Below are 17,429 nucleotides of genomic sequence, written 5' to 3'. Positions count from 1 at the left end.
CACAAGCAGGGGGAGTGGGAGAGGGAGAAGCAGGCTTCCTAAGGAGCAGGGAGCCCGATGCGGGGCTCCATCCCAGGACCCTGCGATCATGAGCTGAGCTGGAGGCAGACGCTTAACGACTGAGCCACCCAGGTGCCCCAAGAAAAAGTTTTTTTAAAAAATGACCTGAAATAACATACTTAAGCCTATCAGATTGGCAAAGATCCAAATATTTGCAAAGACACTCTGTTGTGACATTGTGAGAAACAGACACAGAAACTCATATTTTGTGGTTAAGAGTATAAATTGAGAGGTGCCTCACTGGCTCAGTCGGTAGAGGTTGCGAATCTTGATCTCAGTGTTGGGAGTTCGAGCCCCACGTTGGGTGTAGAGATTACTTAAAAATAAAATCTTAAAAAAAAAAAAAAGAGTATAGGGGCTCCTGGGTGGCTCAGTCGGTTAAGCATCTGCCTTCGGCTCAGGTCATGATCCCAGGGTCCTGGAATCTAGCCCCACATTGGGCTTTCCGCTCAGCGGGGAGCCTGCTTCTCCCTCTCCCACTGCTGCTCCCCCTGCTTGTGCTCTCACTTTCTCTGTCAAATAAATAAATCAATCTTTAAAAAAAAGAGTATAAATTGATACAACCTCTATAGAGGCAATTTGGGGGCACCTATAGAAACTACAAATGCATATTTAGCCTAAAAATACACATGTACACATGTGAAATGACATACACTACAACAGCGTGGCTCGTAGTAACTGCAAAAGATTAGAAAACACATAAATGGCCTTTGGTAGGTAACTGGTAATATAAATACTAGTACATCCATACCATAGAACTAGCAAATAAACTGAAAAAACTCAAAATACCAATATAGATATGTCTCCAAGATACATATTCAATTACTTTTTTGGCTGACTTAAACAAAAGAAAACTAGACTTCACTTTCTTTCTTTCTTTTTTTCTTTAAGTTTTTATTTATTTATGAGAGAAAGAACTGGGGAAGGAGCAAGAGGGAGGAGGCAAACAGACTCCGTGCTGAGCATGGAGTCCAACATGGGGCTAAATCTCAGGACCCTAAGATCATGACCTGAGCCAAAACCAAAAGTTGGACCCCCAGCCAAATGAGCCACCCAGGCACCTTTAGACTTCACTTCCTAGAGCAGTTTTAGTTTCACAGAAAAATTAAGAGGAAAATGGGGCGCCTGGGTGGCTCAGTCATTAAGCGTCTGCCTTAGGCTCAGGTCATGATCCCAGGGTCCTAGGATGGAGTCCTGCATTGGGCTCCCTGCTCCTTGGGAAGCCTGCTTCTCCCTCTCCCACTCCTCCTGCTTGTGTTCCCTCTCTCGCTGTGTCTCTCTCTGTCAAATAAATAAATAAAATCTTAAAAAATAATAATAAAATAAAATAAATAAAATTGAGAGGAAAATACAGAGCATTCCCATATACTACCTACCCCAACACATGCACAGCCTCCCCCACTAACTGGCACTAAGGTGATACATTTGTTAACAATCGATGAACCTATATTGATACATTATCACCCAAAGTCCATAGTTTACATTAGGCTTCACTCTTGGTGGTGTACGGTCTATGGATTTGGACAAATATACAATGACATGTATCTACCCTTTCGGTATACAGAATAGTTTCACTGCCGTAAAATCCTCTGTGATCTCCCTCCCTCCCTTCTCTAACCCCTGGGAACCACTGATTTTTTTTTTTTTTTACCACTGATCTTTTTACAGTATTTATAGTTTTGCCTTTTCCAGAATGTCCTATAGTTGGAATCATGTAGTATGTAGCCTGTTCAGATGGCTTCTTTTACTTAGTAGTATGCACTTCATTTTCCTCCATGGCTTTTCATGACTTGATAGCTCATTTCTTTTTAGTGCTAAATAATATGCCATTGCTTAGCACAATCTACCGATCCACCTACTGGATATCTTGGTCCTTTCCAAATTTGGGCAATTATGAACAAAATTGCTATAAACATGCGGATACAGGTTTTTGTGTACATAAATTTTTAACACATTTGGGTTCATTTCAAGGAGCATGTTTGCTGGATTATATGGTAAGAGTAGGTTTAGTTTTGTAAGAAACTGCCGAACTGTCTTCCAAAGTAGTCGTTCCATTTTGCATTCCCACAAGCAGTAAATGAGAGTTTCCACCTTCCCCATCTTTGCCAGGATTTGGTATTGTCAGTGTTTTATATTTTGGTCATGGTAATAGGTGTTTAATGGTATCTCATTGTTGTTTTAATTTGCAATTCCATAATGACATGTGACATTGAGCATCTTTACCTGTGCTTGCCTGTCCTCTGTATATTTTTTCTGGTGAGGTGCCTGTTCAAGTCCTTTGTGCATTTTTTGTTTGTTTGTTTGTTTTGTTTTTTAAGATTTTATTTATTCATGGGAGACAGAGAGAGAGAGAGAGAGAGGCAGAAGCAGAGGGGGAAGCAGGCTCCCCGCAGAGCAGGGAGCCCGATGCAGGACTCGATCCCAGGACCCTGGGATCCTGACCTGAGCCGAAGGCAGACGCTTAACCGACTGAGCCACCCAGGCGTCCCCCTTTGTGCATTTTAAAATCTGGTTGTTTCTTTTCTTTTCCTTTCCTTTCCTTTCCTTTCCTTTCCTTTCCTTTCCTTTTCTTTCCTTTCCTTTCCTTTCCTTTCCTTTCTTTCTCTTTCTCTTTCTCTCTCTCTCTTTCTTTCTTTCTTTTTCTTTCAAGGAGGGGGGCAGGTTGTTTGTTTTCTTATTGTGAGGATTTTTTTCCCCCAACACCAAATATATGGTGTCTTTTCCAACACCAATCAATTCTCCACTTCTCTAATTCTCTGTGACCAACTGGGCGTCCAACAACTTGATTAAATTCCGGCACTATCTACCTAGAGTCACTATCAGATGCCACAGATAAAAAGGCTCACACTCAAAAGTCTGCCCCCACTTCAGATGCCAACTGCAAATGAGGTGCCCAGGCTATCCACACTTTTTGCCTAACCAACTACAAACTCAGGGGTTCCCATGAACCCCTTTTGCATTTAGTAATTTGCTAGAATAGCTCACAATATCCAGGAAAACACCTTTGTTATGTTCACCCATTTATTATAAAAGCTACAACTCAGGAACAGCCAAATGGAGAGATGCATAGGCAATGTACAGGGATGGAGGGATGTGGAGCTTCCAATACCACTTGGGACACACACCCTCCTAGCCCTTTAATGTGTTTACCAACTCAGAAACCCTTCCAATCTCTTTGTCAAGGATTGTTACAGAGCTCAATCTCTAGCCTCCCTTTCCTCCCCCAGGTTGTGGGTGGAGCTCAGTGTTCCAACCCTTTAAATCACTGGGTCAGGCTCTCTTAGGACCCCTACTGAGTCACCTCATTAGCATAAACTCAGAACAGGTGCAAAGGGACCGGTTTTATATATATATATATATATATATATATATATATATATATATATATATATAACAGAAGATACTCTTGTCACTTAGGAAATTCCAACAGTTTTAGGAGCTCTGTCAGGAATTGGGGACAAAGACCAAATATATTTTTATTATACCCACTTGTGAAGTTTTAAGAATTCTTTGTATATTTTGGATAACAGTTCTTTATCAGATGTCTTTGCAAATATTTTCTCTAGTCAGTGGCTTGTCTTTTTATCCTTTTGGCAGTGTCTTTCATAAGAACAGAGTTTTTAATTTTAATGAAATCTAGCTTATCAATTATTTCTTTCATGGATCACCTTTGGTGTTGTATCTAAAAGGTCATCATCAACCCCAAGATCATCTAGGTTTTCTCCTATGTCCTCGTCTAAGAGTGTGATACTTTTGCATTTTACAATTAGGTCTATGATCCATTTTGAGTTAATTTTTGTGAAAGGTGTAAAGTCTGTATCCAAATTAATTTTCTTGGATGTGGATGTCCAGTTGTAGATTTTGCTCCTTTGTCAAATATATTTTGAGGGTTAAGAAAAGAATACGGATTAATATTTTGCTGTGTTAGCCTTTGTATAAAAATAAAGATTGGGTTTTAGGGAAAACATATATGCAGTTACTTAAATGTCCATAAAATGTCTCAGAAAGAGTTATATTCCTCACTGCAAAAAAAACAAAGCCAAAACAAGCTTATAATATTCATTTTGAAAAGGAAAATTGGGCAGCTAGGAGGTAGAGTTGGAAAGACTTTTCCTGTTGGTGGGACTGAGGGCAGGCTGCCCCAAGGTGGACCACTTCGTCATGATTATTCTGAGCTGAAGACAATCAAGACCCTGTGGGCTCAAAAGAAAAATCCCCCCCAACCCTTAACTACATAGAAGAATCTAAATTGGGGGTCTTTCCCAGAATTAAGGTTATTACCAAATAAAAATTTTTCTGAGTGACCCATCTCTATGGCAGGGCAAACATCTAATTACCAAACATCAGTTCTTCTTACTGCCCTGTGAATTGCATTCCTTCCCTTGGACGTCCCAGACCCCTACCCACTTCTCCTTAGTTCAGATGACATATATACCACATTTGCCTGCCTTTTTTTTCCCTAAGATTTCATTTTATTTATTTTTTTTTTAATTTATTTGACAGAGAGCGAGCACAAGCAGGGGGAGCAGCAGGAAGAGGGAGAGGAAGAAGCAGGCTCCCCACTGAGCAGAGAGCCCGACGTGGGGCTTGATCTCAGGACCCCGGGATCATGACCTGATCAGACACTCAACCGACTGAGCCACCCAGGAGCCCCTGCCTGACTGTGTTTGGCTTTCAGTATCTGTGTGGATTCCCCATGCGTATGCTATTAACTTTTATTTTCTTCTGTTAATCTGCATCATGTCAGTTTGATTCTTCATTCAGTTAGAAGGACCTTGAAGGCGACAGGATATTCTTGCTCCCCAACACTGTAAACCCTTTCTCAATTTTGATTAATGTGAATGAATACATACTGTCAAATGACAAAAACAATTTAGTAGGGGAACCTGGGTGGCACAGTCGGTTAAGTGTCCAACTCTTGATTTCGGCTCTGGTCTTGATCTAGCCCTGCATCAGTTTCCATGCTCAGCGCAGAGTATGCTTGGGATTCTCTCTCCCTCTCCCTCTGCCCCCTAACCCCAACAGTCTCTCCCTCTAAAATAAATAAATCAATCTTAAAAAAAAAAAAACAATTTAGTAACAAATCTAATGTGCTCTATTCAAGGGAAAAAAGCAGTTGAGCATTCTTCCTGAGGTATGTTGGGCAAGAGGGAGTTTTATAAAGCGTTAGAAGACGCAACCCAGAAACGGGGTATGATTGGCTAGGAGGTCTGGGATTTCCTTATAAGCTTAGCAGGTCCTATTTTCTAGAGTAAGGTAAACTAGCAAAAGCTCAGTTAGAAGTTTGTGAGCAGTGTGGGGCGCCTGAATGGCTCAGTCATTAAGCGTCTGCCTTCAGCTCAGGTCACGATCCCAGGGTCCTGGGATTGAGCCCCACATCGGGCTCCCTGCTCAGTGGGAAGCCTGCTTCTCCCTCTCACACTCCCCCTGCTTATGCTCTCTCTCTCACTGTCTCTCTGTCAGTTAAATAAATGAAATAAAAAAAAAAGTTTGTGAGCAATGTATGTTAGGACTCTTTGACAGGTGTTTCCTGTAAGCGCAAGCTGACTTAGTTTTAGATTTGTGACATGGTCTGGGCCACTGGCACAGATTCCATTTTGTGGATCCCAATATGTGAATTAACTTTATCAATATAAAAAACATATACAAAAAATACAAAAAGTAAAGGGTTTTTTTGTGTGTGTGTTTCTCTGCTAGAAGATATATCTTATGCGTATATAAGCAAATACGTATATATCTTTTTTTTTTTTGCCTGAAATAGAGTTTGGCATAAGATATGGGGAAATTAGGCCAGCGAAGAAAGACACCCCAGAACAAATCCAACCTGACTACAAAAGCTAGCAATCTTCAACTACTGATTTTTAATTAGCTTACTTAATTTTGCAACACCAAAGCAAAAAAACAATTTTTTCCCCGTATCATTTAATCTACCTGCATTGGTATTTCCCTGGCAGGTGGCTACAAAATCACATTAGTTCAATTACAGAACTTTGCATTATATTAGACACAACTATTTCCCATGGGTCCTAATTAAATAAGATGGAATCAACTTCCTGCCTACAGCTTTTGTGCTAAAAAAAAAAAAATCCCCAATGCATTATTCTACATATCCTTAGAAAAACAAAAGAAAAAGAGAATAAACATCTTCTTTCAAAGGGTTAAAATTCAGAATTTTTTTTTTTAACCCACTGGAAAATGGCTTCCACATTCCAAAGGATGAGGAAGGAAAACTATGAAATCATTTTGAATGGATTTGTTCAGCAGGGGAAGAGCTCACTCATTTTCCACGTGGGCTGCCAAGTTCACCAGCCGTAAGGGGAAATGATTTTACTCTTACTTTCTTACTTCATGTACATTTTTAAACTGTAGTCTTATGGAAATGAAAATCCCATTTGGAGATCAGATTCTTCAGATGGATTTAATTTATATACCATTTGACCAAGTCAATCAGACCAGGCTTAGTAGACGGCTTTTTTCATTATAACATTGTAGGCTTTGCTTCGGAATCGTTTTTCCATAAGTTACAGAAAGTCGATTTAGCAAGCACTGCATCTAATTTAGGTTTTGTAGCTAATTGTTTTGGGGCTGCATTAAAATTTTCTTCTGAGCAATAATTCATATTACCTTTTTTATTTTAAAGCAAACTTTCTGAATCATTGTCTGATTTCACCTTCTAAAATCTAGAGTACCCCCTAGATTCACGGGTAGCTCAGTATGCTCCAGGGAACTGATTTCAGCCTGTATGTAGCTTGTCTGTGTCGTTCGTTGTCAGATATGGGCAAGAATGGAGCCGAACAGGGCAAGAAAACAGTACAAGCAGCCCCCTTCTAAGAGATCAGACTGTCTCTTTCCAAAATAGGGCCCCGCCCACCAAAAAAAATAAAAACAAAATAGGGCCCAGTGTCCTAACTTCACTGCTAAGCTTCCTTTTTCGTTGTTGTTGATCGAAAATATAAACGAATTCATTTACTTTCTCTTACAGAGCTGAAGCCTGTTGTACTTAACAGAAAATCACATACTAGCATGCGCACCCACATGGAAATGTGTGCCCTGGGATTAACCGAAGAAACTTTTGCAGCTATTCTTGCCCTTCAAGGGAAACTGGAGTAAAACACACCTCCTGCCACTTCATTATGTCAGAGGTTTGTGTCTCCCATTAGTAAATCCACAGAGAGCAGGGACTTCCTGCCAGCCAAATGGTGTAGATGGAATAGATTCAAATATTTGAGACAGAACCTGCTTTGTGTCTGGTCCTTTACAGACAGTTTCTCCAGCCAGTTCAAATGCCTTGCTCTCTCTAAAGCCTATTAGTGCCTCTAGGAATTGCGGCTCTCTTGTTTCGAGGCTTTATCCACCCCTTCTCCAACCAAAACCGGGTTTTGAATTCTTTGCCAGAGACCTTACAAATCCTGGCACATAGTAGGGGTTCAGTACGTATTTGCTGAATCAATAAAAATACCGTATTATCATGTACGGGACCTGTTGGCCAGACTGCTGGTAGTGATCAGAACTCTTTCTGCCCAAGTGGACCTTGGGAGCTACAAATTCTGGGGCTGGAAGCATTTGAAAGAGATCTCATTGCGGAGAGCTTGAAGAGAACTGTCAGTGATATGCTAAACTATGTAGATAGCCGCATTTCAGGCCGTGGAGGGGAGGCTTACCGTGCTTTACAAGTGCTAAGATGCAGTTTGTTTTGGGTAAACTAACTTTTGTTACTTAAACTAGAGTTAACTCCCATATCAATGGCAGAGAAGAAATTGACGATGGCAGCGAAGAGTAGGCTCCTGAAAGCTCTTCAGGGAGGTTAGGTGTGAAACACACACCCATTTTGCTGACTGATAAACTAAAGAACTGGCAAAGCTGTTGGCAAACTATTAAAAGTCTGCGTGCGGGAGCTTATAATGTCAGATTTGGGACTGGATATTCTGAAAGTATTCAAGTCTGCTAAGCAGACAAACCTACCTATTCTCGTATTTCGTAAAACAGAGGAAATCATCTTACGATCTAGTGTTCATTATTAGCTCAAGTGCTGTAAGAACTACACAGCTTGTCTGAGAACACAGTATTAGGGATTGGCCCAAGGAGTGGATATAGCTCACCAACTCGTCATGGAAACCCCCTGGGCAGGCAGTGTGCATGACCTGAGAGCCACATGGACTAGAGAAGAAAGATGACCGTGTAAAGAGAGAATTTCCTCTTGTGCCTGCATATTTCTTCACTCTTGCAAAGCCAGAGAAGCCCCCGGGCTCTGGTGAGGGCCTTTGTGCATCTCTAAATGGGGATTTTACAAATTCCAACCTCATGGGGTTGGGAGGATTAAATGAGTTAATCCACGTGAAGTTCTTAGAACAGTGCCTGGCAGAAGTGAAGACTTAATAAATATTATTATTATTACTATGATCATCTCAAATGTTACTCTCAGGGTCATGTAAGTGGGGGCGTGGCATATGAGAATACTGCCTCCTTCCATTTTTCTGTCCTAGGCACCTCTCCTCACCCTAGTCCTGGCCTTGTCAGTAAACACTGAAGAGCTCAGGGGACCTAGGTGGGTACAAAAGAGTAGAAAAGTGGTTTGAGGCCCAATCCTAGAGTGTTTTTAGAGTCATTTCTGAGACTTTGCATGTTATATTGTGGGTCAGTTTCTCAAAGTTTGGTGTTGAAATCATCTGTTTTTATTTCATCTTTTTAAAAAAACATTTTACTTATGTATTTGAGAGAGAGAGAGAGGGAGCATGAGAGGGGGGAAGGATCAGAGGGAGAAGCTGACTCCCTGCTGAGCAGGGACCCTGATGCTGGACTCGATCCCAGGACCCTGAGATCAGGACCTGAGCTGAAGGCAGCTGCTTAACCAACTGAGCCACCCAGGCATCCCCATCTGTGCTTTAACTTCAGAATTCCCAAACTGATTAGAAAGTTCTTTTCTATAGAGAATACTTGTTAATCTGGCTGAGTTCTTTGGACACCTTCTTCCTCTTTGGGGAAGAAAAATGTGAGGGAGCTCCTGGCTGGCTTAGTCAGTAGAGCCTGCATCTCTTGATCTTGGGGTCATGAGCCCCTGTTGGATATAGAGATTACTTTAAAAAAAAACCAAATATATATATGTATATATATATATATGTATATGAAATAGATAAGATAATGGTGAAAATATCTCGTAAAGTTGTTGTGAGGTCTGTTGTTATCTTTAAAATATTGTGGCGTATACATTGTGCTGCTATGGGTGTGCCATGTGGTTTAAACCATCACCCGGAGGCAGCTAGCACTCTAATCCAGAAGGTACAAGTCATTAACAACCAAATGCAAGGCAAGATTCTCTTTGGATCTGGTATTTAAAAATCAACTGTAAAAGACACTTTGGGGACAAATGTGGAAATCTGAGTACAGACTGAGCATTAGAGGATATTACAGGATTACTGTTAATTTTATTAAGTATGATCGTGGGGAAATGTATTTAGGTTGTTAGAAGTGCATACTAAAGTAATTAAGGGTGAAATGTCATGATGTCTATAATTAACTCTATAATACTTGAGCAAATATGAGGAAATTATAAGAATTATTAAATCTAGGTGATGAGTGGGTGTTCATTATACTATTCTCTCTACTTTTCATATGTACAAAAATGTTAATACCGAAAAGCTAAAGGGGAAAAAAAGGAATTCACGGTGCAGGGTGGTGGTTTTCTAGCATTCAGAGGTAGCTTTTATAAATGCTTCTGTTTTCAGTATCTTGATCAACAATGATTCTTTGCAATTTGCCTACTAAATGTGAGAAATGGATTTTACTGGTAAAAACAGTAGCTTGTTGACCAACATGATGAATGTTGGAAATGAGGAGGTTTTTTAGGGCAAAATGAAAGATATTCAAGATATATGATTGTCTAAAAATATTCCAGAGATTCTCCCTGCCCTGGCATAAGTAGGGTGTTCAAATCCCAAGAGGCTTGTACCCTGTATCCTTAGCAATGATGCCCTAGGCTAAATCCTTCAAGGGGTCAGTCTCTGGTCAAAACACTGGAGGATTCTGGGTACGTGACCCAATTTTCCCTCTGGAATCTTGGCTTTTACTTGAAAAGAAATTTTTTTGGTACTTGTATCTACCAAAAAGAACCTAAAAGTTGTGCCTACCCAAACTGACCCAGATTAATATTTAAGAACAGGACTTGGCGCGTAATAGTTTTTCATTATTTTCTCATTGCTTCAGTTTCCTAGTTTTTAACTTTTTGCTATTTTTTAAAAAATTCCTTTAAGTAAACTCCACGCCCAATACAGGGCTTGAACCCATGACCCCAAGATCGAGTCACATGTTCCACCAACTGAACCAGCCAGGCACCTCGACCTTTTCATTATTTATTTATTTTAAGATATGATTTATTTATTTGAGAGAGTGATCATGAGGAGAACACAGAGGTCCTAAGGGAGATGGTATCTTTCAGTATTTTAAAACCTGTATGTGAAACTTGAGAGCTCTGTACAACCATGCCTCTTGCCATGTTGTTATATTACTTCTGTTATAGTTTACTTTAAAACACTTCCTTATAAACAGTGTAATGCACTTGTATGTAAATTAGCTTTCCTCTACACCCTGGGGAAGGTTGGGTATCATTAGAGTTACCCTATTAGGAATTCACACTCTAGGGGAAGTTAGTTATAATCTGAAGTGCCCTAATCAGGGATCCATAATCCCCAGGTGGCTACTTAAGCATTTCAAGGAACTTTATTGAAATTTATATAAGAAGTTTCATTAATTAGCTTAAGGGACGTTAGAAATACATTTTCATTGGTGAAATAAATGATGTCCCAGATATATGGCTGGCTAGAAAGATGTCACAGCCCTGTCACTCGTGTGAATGAGATGCGAGAAGATACCTACCTCAAAACAAAACAAAACCAACCAACAAACAAAAAAACCAAGAACACGCCTGACCAGAGTATAAGTTTCACAAGAGGAGGGATTTTTATTGGCTTTATTCATAGCTATATACCCAATGCTAAGAACAGTGCCTGACACATCGTACACACTCAATCTATTCAATACATGGTAAGTTGGTAGGAAGCCCAGCAATCTACTACGTGGTGAGTAAGTTGGTAGGAAGCCCAGCAATCTACCACCTTCTTGGTCTAAGTTCTATTTGATTCTGTGTTATCCACCTCTCCCCAATGCCTTCTATTCCATTTTGGGGAATGACAGACTTAACCAACTGAGCCACCCAGGTGCCCCAGGGGGAATGACAGACTTGACAGACAGACCTGAATAGAGGCTGGCTGATTCTCTGTTGGATATTCTCTGTGCCTACCTCAGAGTGAGTCTCTCATACAAGACTCATGTGGGCGTGCCTGAGGACAAAGAGTGAAGATTTCCTGAAACTTGTATAAACATGTTATATGACTTTTTTGCCCACTTGGCCAATAAAAGTTTATACATTGGAAGAATTATGATGAAGTCTTGCTTTCCTTGTAATCTACCGCCTGCTATCAATGCTGGGAGGCAGGCATGCCCAGCTTTCACCTAGTCCAATCAACGGATGCTATTGACATTTACTAATAGAAACTGATCGTTGCTAAAAGGTCAAATGGACTGAAGACAATTTGCAATACATGGGGAAAACTGAGATAGAAGCACATAAAATCTTATATATTGGTGCCATTATAAATCAATGGTCTTCTACCTCAAGAGAGAATCAGTGCTGTCCAACAGTATGGAGGATGAATACAGGAGGTTCTTGTCTGAGATCAGAATCAGCAGGACAGATGTTATTTGCCAGGAAGACTTCGTAGAACAAGAAAAGAATGGGCCAAGGAGGTAGACTTGGGAACCAGCATTTCAAAAACAGGACGATCAAGAAGAAACCGTGAAAGATATCAGCAATCTAGAAGCTGTGGCATTGTAGAAATAAGAGAGGAGAGGAAAGGAGGATGGAGCAGAGGAGAAAATGCAGCAAAGCGCACAAAGCAGAATTTGGCCTGAGACTTAATTTCATTGCAATGTGATAGCAAGTTTGTAAGAGCAGAGCTGAGGAGTATCCTCCAGATTGAGTTAATGATTTTACTGAGAGTCATCTTTAAAAATGTGGGGAATGGGTCCTGGGATCGAGTCCCTCATCGGGTTCCCTGCTCAGCAGGGTGTCTGTTTCTCCCTCTCCATCTGCCCCTCCTGCCCCCCGTTCGTGTTCGCTCTCTTCCTCTCTCTTTCAAAATAAATAATAAAACCTTTTTAAAAAAATTGGGAACGGATATCATTCTATAATAGAAAGGCAGTATGTGGGAGGTAAGAAAGTGGAACAAGCAAGTATAATTCATATTTTAAGAAGTTTGGATGAGAAAGAAAGGAATACTTATTTGTAAGGATGGAAAAACTTGATCATGGGGGCGCCTGGGTGGCTCAGTCGGCTGAGCCTCCGACTCTTGGTTTCGGCTCAGGTCATGATCTCAGGATTGTGAGATGGAGCCCCGCCTCGGGCTCTGCAATGGGCACGGAGCTTGCTTAAGATTCTCTCTCTCTTGGGGTGCCTGGGTGGCTCAGTTGGTTAAGCGACTGCCTTCGGCTCGGGTCATGATCCTGGAGTCCCGGGATCGAGTCCCGCATCGGGCTCCCTGCTCAGCGGGGAGTCTGCTTCTCCCTCTGACCCTCTCCCCTCTCATGCTCTCTCTCTCTCTCTCATTCTCTCTCTCAAATAAATAAAAAAAATCTTTTAAAAAAAAAAAGATTCTCTCTCTCTCTCCCTCTGCCCCTCCCCCTTCTCTAAAACGAACAAACAAAAATTTAATTGAGAGTTTATTTGAGCAAAATTGATTCCAATCAGGGAGCACCAAACTGGAAGTGGTTAGGAACACTATCTATTTGTTCATTTAACCTGCATTAATTAGGATATTGATTTGGCTGGTTTACAACAGACAGACAACATAAAAAATGTCTTTCTCATTACAAAAAATCTGAGTTATTGGTCCAATGGAGTGGGCAGTATTGTAAAATGAGACCTTGATTCCTTCATCCTCATCTAGAGACACGGGTCCCTTCTCTCTGTGGCTCTGTTATCCTAGGGTGTGGTTCTGGTATGCATGGTTGCATTCCATGAATCACCCCCACATTCAAGTCTCTGCCCCAGCCCAAGGACAAGACACAGGATGAGTGAGAGGCGGGAGGGCAACCGGCTTTCCTTAGGAGGATGTGATCCTTCTGCTCATAGCTCATTGGTCAGAACTTAGTAACATGGCCAAATCTAGCTGCGAGTGATGCTGGGCGGTCCAGATACCCAAGTGGGAGTGAGGGGGGAGGAGGATTAGTAGGTTCTGCAAAAAACAAAATAAACCAACAAACCTCACTTCAAAAATTAATTTGAGGGCGCCTGGGTGGCTCAGTTGGTTAGGCGACTGCCTTCGGCTCAGGTCATGATCCTGGAGTCCCGGGATCGAGTCCCACATCGGGCTCCCTGCTCAGCAGGGAGTCTGCTTCTCCCTCTGACCCTCTTCCCTCTCGTGCTCTCTGTCTCTCTCATTCTCTCTCTCTCTCAAATAAATAAATAAAATCTTTAAAATAAATAGACAAAAAAAGACAAAAAAAATAAAAATAAAATAGACAGATAAATAAATAAATAAATAAAAATTAATTTGAGGGGCACCTGGCTGTCTCAGTCAGTGAACGCGCGACTCTTGATCTTGGGAGTCCTGAGTTCAAGCCCCACGTTGGGAGTGGAGTTTCATTAAAAAAAATAATATTTTGAGATAATTTACCAAGATGTATAAAGGGCTACAAAGTAGATATAAAACAAATAACAAAATAAGGGAGAATGGGAAGAACAGGGAGAAAAAAGTGTAGGAGTAAGGTTAGTCATCAAAATAGATGCCATACATATATTTATCAGGAAAAGAAAGGGGTGGAATGCCTTTTTGTTTTTTTTGGCTTGAAGCCAAGGTAATTTATCCTAACTGCTGAGTGCTTTTTTAAATATTTCACCCATTATGTGTTTTGTTTAGTTTCTTTCCCCCTTCTTAGAGATTTAGTACTAACTGGCATTGTAATTTGTAGGCTCTAGTAACTAATCCAGCAAATTCAATTTAGTAATTAAAAGTATTTTGAACATTGACAAAACTTTTTTGGTTAGCAAGTCAGATATAAAATACCTAAAAGGGGGCACCTGGGTGGCTCCGTCGTTAAGCATCTGCCTTCAGCTCAGGTCATGATCCCAGGGTCCTGGGATCGAGCCCCGCATCGGGCTCCCTGCTCCACGGGAAGCCTGCTTCTCCCTCTCTCACTCCCCCTGCTTGTGTTCCCTCTCTCACTGTCTCTCTCTCTCTGTCAAATAAATAAAAAAATAAATAAAATAAAATACCTGAAAAGACAAAAAAATGTGGTGTTCAACTTATTTACCTTTCACATTTGCCTACCCATCACTGTTAGTTTATAGGAAAGCATTTTTACTATATTCGAAATGAGGAACCATCCAAAATACCAAACATGTATATGATCTCCTTATTGTGGGAAGTTGTCAGCCAAATGCAGTTATGTCTCAAAATGGACACATTGACAAATTTTAACTATAATCTGTATGTGTATATATAGCTATAAAACTATACACAAAACTATAGTCATTATTTGGTTGTGTTTTGGTTGGATGACAAACTACAGGTTGGGGAAGATTTAATCTGATTTCTAGTTCTTTCCAACTTTAGGATCGCATCATTCCTTCATTCTGTAAGATGTTCTATCTTTTCATGCATACTTTCTTTAAACCCCAAATCCATCAGAGGATGAAGTCATCATGCAGCTACCGATCTTTCTCACTATGGCAGTCTCAACACACGGAATGAGGAACCTGAAATAAAGGTGGAAAGGGTGCTATAGCTGCATTTTTAGAGACGTTGTTTGCAGAAGTCTCTCGCGTGTGGTGGAGCAGGAATCTCAGCCTGAATCTCAGCTGGGTCTGTTGCTGGGTTCAAGCGTGTCTGGGCATGTCTGGCAAACTGGTAAGGCAGGCCTGAGAGAAACTGCTGACATGGGGGCTGACACTGCTTCCTAGAACAGAACTCCTGTTAGTGGAAGAGAATTAGACAGAGAAGCTCTATAAGAAAGATTAGTCATTGGATGGGGAGTAATAAATACAGCTTGGGGTAGATGTTACTCAAATCTGTCTCCAATCTAGGCCCATGAAAGCATGTCTGGGTTCCTAAGAGAAAGAGAGCTCTGAGTAAAACATAAAGAGCTGTTTCACTGAAAACCTTCTAAGATATTGGGCACAAGCAGTCTGCTTCGGGGTTCCCCTAAAAGAGGTCAACACAGTGGTCTCCCTTTCTGTAGGCTACACCATGGCTTTGGCTGTTTGGCTTGTATCACAGATCCTGGTAAGGAGCCTGCAGCGCCTAGAAGAGCAGGGCAGGGGAGGGGGGCACTGGGAGAGAGGGGGTGTGTGAATGTACAAGAGACCTCCCACCCCAGAGGCTCCCAGAAAGCTAGAGGTGTCCCTATTCTGTTAGCAGGCTTGGTAGGTAGAAAAGCAGGGGAAATTCAAGTTATTATTGCTAATCTGCCCCCATTAGTACTGTGGCTGATGAGTTTCAATACTGTTCCCAATCAAATAGTTCTTACGCAGTGATGTGTTATTAGGTAACTTCTAATTATGCATAGAATCACGCACTCTCCTGGTGGGAAGGAGGGAACTCTACAACAGTGATTTTCAATCTGTAAAGGACCAGTATTTTTTTTTTAATTTCCAGTGGACTGATACTTCTGCAAAATATAGGAAAGGTGAATTACCAGATACTAGAATAAACTGATGACATCAAACATATAAGCCCCAATTGTTTATTATTAGATTCAGTAAGCATAAAATTACTCTGTCAAGGTGTTATGAAAGTTTCCAGAAGCTAATTTCAGTACATGTCTAGCTACAGACGGGTCACAGTTTATGGAGGTGTTTATGGATGTGCACTGGTTGGTAGACCCTGCTTCTTGCGGGTTCATGTTTTCATCCCACCTCTCACCTGATGCCACCTGAAAGAACTCCATCATCCACAAGTCCGTCCTCTAGCCACACACTTCAGTGATTGGGATAATGACATTCTGCATCATTACCCATTGTGGTTATGGAGGAGAGTGGCCTTGTTCTAAGGAGATACATGCAGAGTAATGACCTCTGCAACTGAACCAAGGTCTAGAGAGAGAAAGGGAGAAGAGGTAGAGGCGGGGGTTAGAGGAAAGGGGGAGGGAGATGGGGGGGAGCAAGAGAACTTGTGGCTTTGATACCTGCCACTTGCATGTGTTTAATCCCCATTCACTTTCACTCTCTTCACACTTTTCTTCCTATGTCCTCTACATTAGATACCCTTACAATTACCTTTTTTTTAAATTTTTATTTATTTGATAGAGAGAGAGACAGTGAGAGCAGGAACACAAGCAGGGGGAGTGGGAGAGGGAGAAGCAGGCTTCCCGCGGAGCAGGAAGCCCGATGCGGGGCTCAATCCCAGGCCCCTGGGATCATGACCTGAGCCGAAGGCAGATGCTTAACGACTGAGCCACCCAGGTGCCCCCTTACAATTACCTTTAATCATATCATCACACCTTTAAAAAAAAATCTCAGTAGATATCTCAGTTGTCTTTCAAAGTCAAGTTTTTTATGCAAGATTTTATGCAATCTAATCTTTTTTTTAAAGATTTATTTATTTATTTGAGAGAGCGAGAATGAGAGAGAGAGAGTACATGGGGGGGGAGGGTCAGAGGGAGAAGCAGACTCCTCGCCGAGCAGGGAGCCCGATGCGGGACTCGGTTCTGGGACTCCAGGATCATGACCCGAGCCGAAGGCAGTTGCTTAACCAACTGAGCCACCCAGGCGCCCTATGCAACCTAATCTTTAGGACTTTTTTAGTTTTCTAGATTGCTTACTCATGGTTGATTAACACTGTCATGAATAAAATTTTATGCCTTTCCATGTTATTACTTCTCAGTCCTAGAATTCCCCCTCACACAGAATTTTATTCTATTCACTCATCAAGATTCAGCTCAAATTAATTAAACTTAAATGTAGTTATGTATCTTATTATACAAATTTGTTCAAATCCTACATTCTTCATGCTTTCCTTGATTAGCTCAGCTAAATGTTAACCCTAATTTCCAGGGTTTAATACAGTGCTTGGCACATACGCTTAATATATGCTTTTTAGTTAAACTCTCTGATAGTACTTACTTTACAACACAGGATAATGCATTCCTGGTATATCTCAAAGAGTGGCTTTGAGGTTGAAATGTTTGAGGTTAGTAATTTGCATGGTATGTGTGTAGAAAGGTATCTGTAAACCATAATGCCCCATACTATTATTTTTTCAATTGTTGCTTTCCCTTGAGGCAACATATGGAACATATAACAGCTGTCCAAAGGCCTA

The sequence above is a fragment of the Zalophus californianus genome, chromosome 9, assembly GCF_009762305.2.
Source record: "Zalophus californianus isolate mZalCal1 chromosome 9, mZalCal1.pri.v2, whole genome shotgun sequence".
Classification (NCBI taxonomy): Eukaryota; Metazoa; Chordata; class Mammalia; order Carnivora; family Otariidae; genus Zalophus; species Zalophus californianus.
This window is presented reverse-complemented; position numbering follows the sequence as displayed.